Genomic DNA, 11,968 nt, shown 5'->3' with positions numbered 1-11,968 from the left:
TATGTGTTTTGCTTGGAGCGTCTTGTATTATTTGTGTCTTTGTTTGTTAGTGTGCCACAATCATCCTTGCTGTACACACCTTTTGAGAGAGCCATACATGAATTAAAATTTGAGAGAATACTCTATGTGCTTCACTTATATCTTTTGAGCTAAGTAGTTTTGCTCTATGTGCTTCACTTATATCTTTTGAGCTATGTAATTTTGCTCTATATGCTTCACTTAGATCTTTTAGAGCACGGTGGTGGATTTGTTTTAAAGAAACTATTGATCTCTCATGTGTCACTTAAATTATCTTGAGAGTCTCTTAATAGCATGGTAATTTGCTTAATAATAATATGCTTGGTATTCAAGATTTGTGAAACTTTCTTTTGAGTGTGTTTAATACTAAGAAAAGATTGAAGCATGATAGTTGTTTTGAGATATGGAGGTGATAATATTAAAGTCATGCTAGTTGAGTTGTTGTGAATTTAAAGAATACTTGTGTTGAAGTTTGTGATTCCCGTGGCATGCATGTATGGTGAACCGTTATGTGATGAAGTCGGAGCATGATTTATTTATTGATTGTCTTCCTTATGAGTGGCGGTCGGGGACGAGCGATGGTCTTTTCCTACCAATATATCCCCCTAGGAGCATGCGCGTAATACTTTTCTTTGATAACTTCTATATTTTTGCAATAATTATATGAGTTCTTTATGACTAATGTTGAGTCCATGGATTATACGCACTCTCACCCTTCCACCTTTGCTAGCCTCTCTAATACCGCGCACCTTTCGCCGGTATCATACACCCACCATATACTTTCCTCAAAACAGCCACCATACCTACCTATTATGACATTTCCATAGCCATTCCGAGATATATTGCCATGCAACTTTCCACCGTTCCGTTTATTATGACACGCTCCATCATTATCATATTGCTAGCATGATCATGTGGTTGACATCGTATTTGTGGCAAAGCCACCATTCACAATTCTTTCATACATGTCACTCTTGATTCATTGCATATCCCGGTACACCACCGGAGGCATTCATATATAGTCATATTTTGTTCTAAGTATCGAGTTGTAATTGTTGAGTTGTAAGAAAAAATAAAAGTGTGATGATCATCATTATTAGAGCATTGTCCCAGTGAGGAAAGAATGATGGAGACTATGATTTCCCCACAAGTCGGGATGAGACTCCGGACGAAAAATAAATAAAAGAGGCCAAGAAGCCCAAAAAAAAGAGGCCATAAAAAAGAGAAAAGGCCCAAATAAAAAAATAAAAAATGAGAGAAGGGACAATGTTACTATCCTTTTACCACACTTGTGCTTCAAAGTATCACCATGATCTTCATAGTAGAGAGTCTCTCATGTTATCACTTTCATATACTAGTGGGAATCTTTCATTATAGAACTTGGCTTGTATATTCCAATGATGGGCTTCCTCAAATTGCCCTAGGTCTTCATGAGCAAGCAAGTTGGATGCACACCCACTTAGTTTCTTTTTGAGCTTTCATATACTTATAGCTCTAAGTGCATCCATTGCATGGCAATCCCTACTCAATCACATTGATATCTATTGATGGGCATCTCCATAGCCCGTTGATACGCCTAGTTGATGTGAGACTATCTTCTCCCTTTTTGTCTTCTCCACAACTACCATTTTATTCCACCTATAGTGCTATGTCCATGGCTCATGCTCATGTATTGCGTGAAGATTGAAAAGTTTTGAAGAAGTTAGAGTATGAAACAATTGCTTGGCTTGTCATCGGGGTTGTGCATGATTTAAATATTTTGTGTGGTGAAGATAGAGCATAGCCAGACTATATGATTTTGTAGGGATAACTTTCTTTGGCCATGTTATTTTGAGAAGACATAATTGCTTTGTTAGTACGCTTGAAGTATTATTATTTCTTATGTCAATATAAACTTTTGTCTTGAATCTTTCTAATATGAATATTCATATCACAATTAAGAAGATTTGCATTCAAATTATGCAAAGTAGCACTCCACATCAAAAATTCTTTTTTTATCATTTACCTACTTGAGGACGAGCAGGAATTAAGCTTGGGGATGCCTGATACGTCTCCAACGTATCTACAATTTTTGATTGCTCCATGCTATATTATCTACTGTTTTGGACTATATTGGGCTTTATTTTCCACTTTTATATTACTTTTGGGACTAACCTATTAACCGGAGGCCCAACCCAGAATTGCTGTTTTTTGCCTATTTCAGTGTTTCGATGAAACGGAATATCAAACGGAGTCCAAACAGAATAAAACCTTCGGGAACGTGATTTTCTCACCGAACGTGATCCAGGAGACTTGGACCCTGCTCCAAGGAACAAAAGAGGCGGTCACGACGGTGGGGGGCACGCCCCCCCTAGGGCGCGCCCCTGCCTCGTGGGCCCCCGGAGCTCCACCGACGTACTCCTTCCTCCTATATATACCTACGTACCCCCAAACGAACAGATACGGAGCCAAAAACCTAATTCCACCGCCGCAACTTTCTGTTGTTGGGGAACGTAGCAAAAATTCAAAATTTTCCTACGTGTCACCAAGATCTATCTATGGAGTCATCTAGCAACGAGGGAGGAGTGGATCTACATACCCTTGTAGATCGCGCGCGGAAGCGTTCAAGAGAACGGGGTTGATGGAGTCGTACTCGTCGTGATCCAAATCACCGATGATCCTAGCGCCGAACGGACAGCACCTCCGCGTTCAACACACGTACGGAGCAGCGACGTCTCCTCCTTCTTGATCCAGCAAGGGGGGAGGAGAGGTTGATGGAGATCCAGCAGCACGACGGCGTGGTGGTGGAAGTAGCGGGATTCCAACAGGGCTTCGCCAAGCGCTACGGGAGGAGGGAGATGTGTCATGGGAGGGAGAGGGAGGCGCCAGGCCTTAGGTATGGTTGCCCTCCCTTCCCCCCACTATATATAGGGCCAAGGGAGAGGGGAGGGCGCAGCCTTGCCCCTTCCTCCAAGGAAGGGTGCGGCCAAGGGGGGGAGGAGTCCATCCTCCCCAAGGCACCTCGGAGGTGCCTTCCCCCTTTAGGACTCTCCCCTCCTCTTGTCCCTTTGGCACATGGGCCTCTAGGGGCTGGTGCCCTTGGCCCATGTAGGCCAAGGCGCACCCCCTACAGCCCATGTGGCCCCCCCGGGGTAGGTGGCCCCACCCGGTGGACCCCCGGGACCCTTCCGGTGGTCCCGGTACAATACCGGTGACCCCGAAACTTGTCCCGATGGCCGAAATAGCACTTCCTATATATAATTCTTTACCTCCAGACCATTCCGGAACTCCTTGTGACGTCCGAGATCTCATCCGGGACTCTGAACAACAATCGGGTTACCGCATACTAATATCTCTATAACCCTAGCGTCACTGAACCTTAAGTGTGTAGACCCTACGGGTTCGGGAACCATGTAGACATGACCGAGACGTTCTCCGGTCAATAACCAACAGCGGGATCTGGATACCCATGTTGGCTCCCACATGTTCCACGATGATCTCATCGGATGAACCACGATGTCAAGGACTTAATCAATCCCGTATACAATTCCCTTTGTCTAGCGGTATGATACTTGCCCGAGATTCGATCGTCGGTATCTCGATACCTTGTTCAATCTCGTTACCGGCAAGTCTCTTTACTCGTTTCGTAACACATCATCCCGTGATAAACTCCTTGATCACATTGTGCACATTATGATGATGTCCTACCGAGTGGGCCCAGAGATACCTCTCCGTTTACAAGGAGTGACAAATCCCAGTCTCGATTCGTGCCAACCCAACAAACACTTTCGGAGATACCCGTAGTGTACCTTTATAGCCACCCAGTTACGTTGTGACGTTTGGCACACCCAAAGCACTCCTACGGTATCCGGGAGTTGCACAATCTCATGGTCTAAGGAAATGATACTTGACATTAGAAAAGCTTTAGCATACGAACTACACAATCTTTGTGCTAGGCTTAGGATTGGGTCTTGTCCATCACATCATTCTCCTAATGATGTGATCCCGTTATCAACGACATCCAATGTCCATGGTCAGGAAACCGTGACCATCTATTGATCAACGAGCTAGTCAACTAGAGGCTCACTAGGGACATGGTGTTGTCTATGTATCCACACATGTATCTGAGTTTCCTATCAATACAATTATAGCATGGATAAGAAACGATTATCACGAACAAGGAAATATAATAATAATCAATTTATTATTGCCTCTAGGGCATATTTCCAACAGTCTCCCACTTGCACTAGAGTCAATAATCTAGTTCACATCGATATGTGATTAACACTCAAGGTCACATCCCCATGTGACTAACACCCAAAGAGTTTACTAGAGTCAATAATCTAGTTCACATTTACCATGTGGTTAACACTCGATGAGTTCTGGGTTTGATCATGTTATGCTTGTGAGAGAGGTTTTAGTCAACGGGTCTGCTACATTCAGATCCGTATGTACTTCGCAAATCTCTATGGCATCTCCTAGATGCAGCTACCACGTTCTATTTGGAGCTATTCCAAATAACTGTTCTACTTGGAGCTATTCTAAATTGTTGCTCCATTATACGTATCCGGTATCTCTACTCAGAGCTATCCGGATAGGTGTTAAGCTTGCATCGGCGTAACCCTTTACGACGAACTCTTTTACCACCTCCATAATCGAGAAAATTCCTTAGTCCACTAGTTACTAAGGATAACTTTGACCGCTGTCCTGTGATCCATTCTTGGATCACTCTTGTACCCCTTGACTGACTCATGGCAAGGCACATTTCAGGTGCGGTACATAGCATAGCATACTGTAGAGCCTATGTCTTAAGCATAGGGGACGACCTTCGTCCTTTCTCTCTATTCTGCCGTGGTCGAGCTTTAAGTCTTAACTTCATACCTTACAACTCAGGCAAGAACTCCTTCTTTGGCTGATCCATCTTGAACACCTTCAAGATCATGTCAAGGTATGTGCTCATTTGAAAGTTCCATTAAGCGTTTTGATCTATCCTCATATATCTTGATGCTCAATGTTCAAGTAGCTTAATCCAGGCTTTCCATTGAAAAACACTTTCCAAATAACTCTGCATGCTTTCTAGAAATTCTACGTCATTTCTGATCAACAATCATATATTCATCAGAAATTCTATAGTGCTCCCACTCACTTCTTTGGAAATACAAGTTTCTCATAAACTTTGTATATACCAAAATCTTTGATCATCTCATCAAAACATACATTCCAACTCCGAGATGCTTACTCCAGTCCTCAGAAGGATTGCTGGAGCTTTGCATACTTATTAGCATCTTTCAGGATTGACAAAACCTTCCGGTTGTATCACATACAACCTTTCCTCAAGAAAATCATCGAGGAAACAATGTTTTGACATCCTATCTGCAAGATTTCATAAATAATACAGTAATCGCTAATATAATTCCAACAGACTCTTAGCATCGCTACGAGTGAGAAAGTCTCACCGTAGTCAACTCCTTGAACTTGTCAGGAAACTTCTTAACGACAAGTCGAGCTTTCTTAATGGTGACATTTACCATCATTGTCCGTCTTCCTTTTAAATCCATCTGTACTCAACAGCCTCACAACCATCAAGTAGTTCTTCCAAAGTCTACACTTTGTTTTCATACATGGATCCTCTCTCGGATTTTATGGCCTCGAGCCATTTATCGGAATCCAGGCCCACCATCGCTTCTCCATAGCTCGTAGGTTCATTGTTGTCTAGCAACATGACTTCCAAGACAGGATTACGTACCACTCTAAAGTAGTACGCATCCTTGTCATCCCACAAGGTTTGGTAGTGACTTGATCCGAAGTTTCATGATCACTATCATAAGCTTCCACTTCAATTGGTGTAGGTGCCACATGAATAACTTCATGTGCCCTGCCACACACTAATTGAAGATACGGTTCAATAACCTCATCAAGTCTCCACCATCCTCCCACTCAATTCTTTCGAGAGAAACTTTTCCTCGAGAAAGGACCCGATTCTAGAAACAATCCTTTATTGCTTTCGGATCTGAGACAGGAGGTATACCCAACTATTTTTGGGTGTCCTATGAAGATGTATTTATCCGCTTTGGGTTCGACCTTATCGGCCTGAAACTTTTTCACATAAGCGTCGTAGCCCCAAACTTTTAAGAAATGACAGCTTAGGTTTCTCTAAACCATAGTTCATATGGTGTCATCTCATCGGAATTACGTGGTGCCCTATTTAAAGTGAATGTGGTTGTCTCTAATGCCTAACCCATAAACTATTGTGGTAATTCGATAAGAGATATCAATGTATGCATCATATCCAATAGGGTGCAGTTATGATGTTCGGACACACCATCACACTATGGTGTTCCAGGCTGTATCAGTTGTGAAACAATTTCCACAATGTCTTAATTCTGTGCCAAACTCGTAATTCAGATATTCATCTCTATGATCATATCATAGATATTTTATCCTCTTGTCACGACGATCTTTCAACTTCACCCTGAAATTACTTGAACCTTTCAATAATTCAGACTTGTGATTTATCAAGTAAATATACTCAACATCTACTCAAATCATCTGTGAAGTAAGAACATAACGATATCCACTACATGCCTCAGCACTCATTGGACTGCACACATCAAAATGTATTACTTCCAACAAGTTGCTTTCTAGTTCCATTTTACTGAAACTGAGGCTTTCAGTCATCTTGCCCATGTGGTATGATTTGCATGTCTCAAGTGATTCAAAATCAAGTGAGTCTAAACGGTCCATTCGCATGGAGTTTCTTCATGCAAATACACCAATAGACATGGTTCGCATGTCTCAAACCTTTCAAAAACGAGTGAGCCCAAAGATCCATCAACATGGAACTTCTTCATGCGTTTTATACCGATATGACTTACGTGGCAGTGCCACAAGTAGGTGGTACTATCATTACTATCTTTTGGCATGAACATGTGTATCACTACGATCGAGATTTAATAAACCATTCATTTCAGGTGTAAGACCATTTGAAGGTATTATTCAAATAAACAGAGTAACCGTTATTCTCCTTAAATGAATAACCGTATTGCGATAGACATAATCCAATCATGTCTATGCTCAACGCAAACACCAATCTCGATGGTAGAGGGAGCTTGTGATGCTTGATCATATCAACATTGGAAACACTTCCAACACATATCGTCAGCTCACCTTTAGCTAGTCTCCGTTTTATTTCGTAGCTTTTATTTCGAGTTACTAACACTTAGCAACCGAACCGGTATCTAATACTCTGGTGCTACTAGGAGTACTAGTAAAGTACACATCAACACAATGTATATCCAATATACTTCTATCGACCTTGCCAGCCTTCTAATCTACCAAGTATCTAGGGTAATTCTACTCCAGTGGCTGTTCCCCTTATTACAGAAGCACTTAGTCTCGGGTTTGGGTTCAACCTTGGGTTTCTTCATTAGAGCAGCAGCTGATTTGCCGTTTCATGAAGTATCCCTTCTTTCCCTTGCCCTTCTTGAAACTAGTGGTTTTACCAACCATCAACAATTGATGCTCCTTCTTGATTTCTACTTTTGCGGTGTCAAACATCGCGAATATCTCAAGGATCATCATATATGTCCCCGATATATTATAGTTCATCACGAAGCTCTAGCAGCTTGGTGGTAATGACTTCGGAGAAACATCACTATCTCATCTGGAAGATCAACTCCCACTCGATTCAAATGATTGTTGTACTCAGACAATCTGAGCACAAGCTCAACAATTGAGCTTTTCTCCTTAGTTTGCAGGATAAGAAAATCGTCGGAGGTCTCATACCTCTTGACGTGGGCACGAGCCTAAAATCCCAATTTCAGCCCTCAAAACATCTCATATGTTTCACGACGTTTCAAAACCGTCTTCGGTGCCTTAATTCTAAACCGGTTAACTGAACTATCATGTAGTTATCAAAACGTGTGTGTCAGATGTTCGCAACATCCACAGACAACGTTCGAGGTTCAGCACACTGAGCGGTGCATTAAGGACATAAGCCTTCTAAGAAGCAATGAGGACAATCCTTAGTTTACGGACCTAGTCCGCATCATTGCTACTATCAACTTTCAACTAAATTTTTCTCTAGGAACATATCTAAACAGTAGAACTGAAGCGCGAGCTACGACATAATTCGCGAAGACCTTTTGACCATGTTCAGGATAATTAAGTTCATCTTATGAACTCCCACTCAGATAGACATCCCTCTAGTCATCTAAGTGATTACACGATCCGAGTCAACTAGGTCGTGTCCGATCATCACGTGAGATGGACTAGTCAACGTCGGTGAACATCTTCATGTTGATCGTATCTACCATACGACTCATGCTCGACCTTTCGGTCTTCTGTGTTCCGAGGCCATGTCTATGCACATGCTAGGCTCGTCAAGTTAACCCTAAGTGTTTTGCATGTGTAAAACTGTCTTATACCCGTTGTATGTGAACGTAAGGATCTATCACACCCGATCATCACGTGGTGCTTCGAAACGACGAACTTTAGCAACGGTGCACAGTTAGGGGAGAACACATTCTTGAAATTGTAATGAGGGATCATCTTATTTACTACTGTCGTTCTAAGCAAATAAGATGTATAAACATGATAAACATCACATGCAATCAAATAATAGTGACATGATATGGCCAATATCATATAGCTCCTTTGATCTCCATCTTGGGGCTCCATGATCATCTTGTCACGTCATCGACATGCAAGTCGTGATTCCTGTTACAAGAACATGATCAATCTCATACATCACATATATCATTCATCACATCCTTTGGCCATATCACATCACATAGCATACCCTGCAAAAACAAGTTAGACGTCCTCTAATTGTTGTTTGCATGTTTTACGTGGCTGCTATGGGTTTCTAGCAAGAACGCTTCTTACCTACGCAAAACCACAACGTGATATGCCAATTGCTATTTACCCTTCATAAGGACCCTTTTCATCGAATCCGATCCGACTAAAGTGGGAGAGACAGACACCCGCCAGCCACCTTATGCAACTAGTGCATGTTTGTCGGTGGAACCAGTCATACGTAAGCGTACGTGTAAGGTTGGTCCGGGACGCTTCATCCCACGATGCCGCCGAATCAAGATAAGACTAGTAATGGCAAGCATATTGAACAAAATCAACGCCCACAACTACTTTGTGTTCTACTCGTGCATAGAATCTACGCAATAGACCTTGCTCATGAAGCCACTGTTGGGGAACGTAGCAGAAATTCAAAATTTTCCTACGTGTCACCAAGATCTATCTATGGAGTCATCTAGCAACGAGGGAGGAGTGGATCTACATACCCTTGTAGATCGCACGCGGAAGCGTTCAAGAGAACGGGGTTGATGGAGTCGTACTCGTCATGATCCAAATCACCGATGATCCTAGCGCTAAACGGACGGCACCTCCGCGTTCAACACACGTACGGAGCAGCGACGTCTCCTCCTTCTTGATCCAGCAAGGGGGGAGGAGAGGTTGATGGAGATCCAGCAGCACGACGGCGTGGTGGTGGAAGTAGCGGGATTCCAACAGGGCTTCGCCAAGCGCTGCGGGAGGAGGGAGATGTGTCACAGGAGGGAGAGGGAGGCGCCAGGCCTTAGGTATGGTTGCCCTCCCTTCCCCCCACTATATATAGGGCCAAGGGAGAGGGGAGTGGGCAGCCTTGCCCCTTCCTCCAAGGAAGGGTGCTGCCAAGGGGGGGAGGAGTCCATCCTCCCCAAGGCACCTCGGAGGTGCCTTCCCCCTTTAGGACTCTCCCCTCCTCTTGTCCCTTTGGCGCATGGGCCTCTAGGGGTTGGTGCCCTTGGCCCATGTAGGCCACGGCGCACCCCCTACAGCCCATGTGGCCCCCCGGGGTAGGTGGCCCCACCCGGTGGACCCCCGGGACCCTTCCGGTGGTCCCGGTACAATACCGGTGACCCCGAAACTTGTCCCGATGGCCGAAATAGCACTTCATATATATAATTCTTTACCTCCGGACCATTCCGGAACTCCTCGTGATGTCCGGGATCTCATCCGGGACTCCGAAGAACATTCGGGTTACCGCATACTAATATCTCTATAACCCTAGCGTCACCGAACCTTAAGTGTGTAGACCCTACGGGTTCGGGAACCATGTAGACATGACCGAGACGTTCTCCGGTCAATAACCAACAGCGGGATCTGGATACCCATGTTGGCTCCCACATGTTCCACGATGATCTCATCGGATGAACCACGATATCTAGGACTTAATCAATCCCGTATACAATTCCCTTTGTCTAGCGGTACGATACTTGCCCAAGATTCGATCGTCGGTATCTCGATACCTTGTTCAATCTCGTTACCGGCAAGTCTCTTTACTCGTTTCGTAACACATCATCCCGTGATAAACTCCTTGATCACATTGTGCACATTATGATGATGTCCTACCGAGTGGGCCTTGAGATACCTCTCCGTTTACACGGAGTGACAAATCCCAGTCTCGATTCGTGCCAACCCAACAGACACTTTCGGAGATACCCGTAGTGTACCTTTATAGCCACCCAGTTATGTTGTGACGTTTGGCACACCCAAAGCACTCCTACGGTATCCGGGAGTTGCACAATCTCATGGTCTAAGGAAATGATACTTGACATTAGAAAAGCTTTAGCATACGAACTACACGATCTTTGTGCTAGGCTTAGGATTGGGTCTTGTCCATCACATCATTCTCCTAATGATGTGATCCCGTTATCAACGACATCCAATGTCCATGGTCAGGAAACCGTGACCATCTATTGATCAACGAGCTAGTCAACTAGAGGCTTACTAGGGACATGGTGTTGTCTATGTATCCACACATGTATCTGAGTTTCCTATCAATACAATTATAGCATGGATAATAAACGATTATCATGAACAAGGAAATATAATAATAATCAATTTATTATTGCCTCTAGGGCATATTTCCAACATCTGTATCCACGAGATCCCATCTTGGGGCCTGTTTCGGAGCTCGAGTAGTTTACCTTAGACCTTCGGGTCCATAGTTAGTAGCTAGATGGCTTCTTCTCTCTCTTTGAATCTCAATACAAAGTTCTCCCCCTCTCTTGTGGAGATCTATTCGATGTAATCTTCTTTTTGCGGTGTGTTTGTTGAGACCGATGAATTGTGGGTTTATGTTCAAGTCTATCTATGAATAATATTTGAATCTTCTCTGAATTCTTTTATGTATGATTGGTTATCTTTGCAAGTCTCTTTGAATTATCCATTTGGTTTGGCTAACTAGATTGGTAGTTCTTGCCATGGGAGAAGTGCTTAGCTTTGGGTTCGATCTTGCGGTGTCCTTTCCCAGTGACAGAAGGGGCAGCAAGGCACGTATTGCATCGTTGCCATTGAGGATAACAAGATGGGGTTTATTTCATATTGCATGAATTTATCTCTCTACATCATGTCATCTTGCTTAAGGCGTTACTCTGTTTTTAACTTAATACTCTAGATGCATGTTGGATAGCGGTCGATGAGTGGAGTAATAGTAGTAGATGCAGAATCGTTTCGGTCTACTTGTCACAGACGTGATGCCTATATACATGATCATGCCTGGATATTCTCATAACTATGCTCAATTCTGTCAATTGCTCAACAGTAATTTGTTCACCCACCGTAGAATACTTATGCTCTTGAGAGAAGCCACTAGTGAAACCTATGGCCCCCGGGTCTATTCTCATCATATCAATCTCCATTACTTTAATCTTGCTTTGTTTTTACTTTGCCTTTACTTTTCACTTTGCATCTTTATACCAAAAATACCAAAAATATTATATCTATCAGATCTCACTCTCGTAAGTGACCGTGAAGGGATTGACAACCCCTAATCGTGTTGGTTGTGAGTAGCTATCGTTTTGTGCAGGTACGAGGGACTTGAGCGTGGCCTCCTACTGGATTGATACCTTGGTTCTCAAAAACTGATGGAAATACTTACGCTACTCTGCTACATCATCCTTTCCTTTTCGGG

This window comes from Triticum aestivum, chromosome 6A (assembly GCF_018294505.1).
Source record: "Triticum aestivum cultivar Chinese Spring chromosome 6A, IWGSC CS RefSeq v2.1, whole genome shotgun sequence".
Taxonomy (NCBI): Eukaryota; Viridiplantae; Streptophyta; class Magnoliopsida; order Poales; family Poaceae; genus Triticum; species Triticum aestivum.
Note: the sequence above shows the minus strand (reverse complement) of the source record.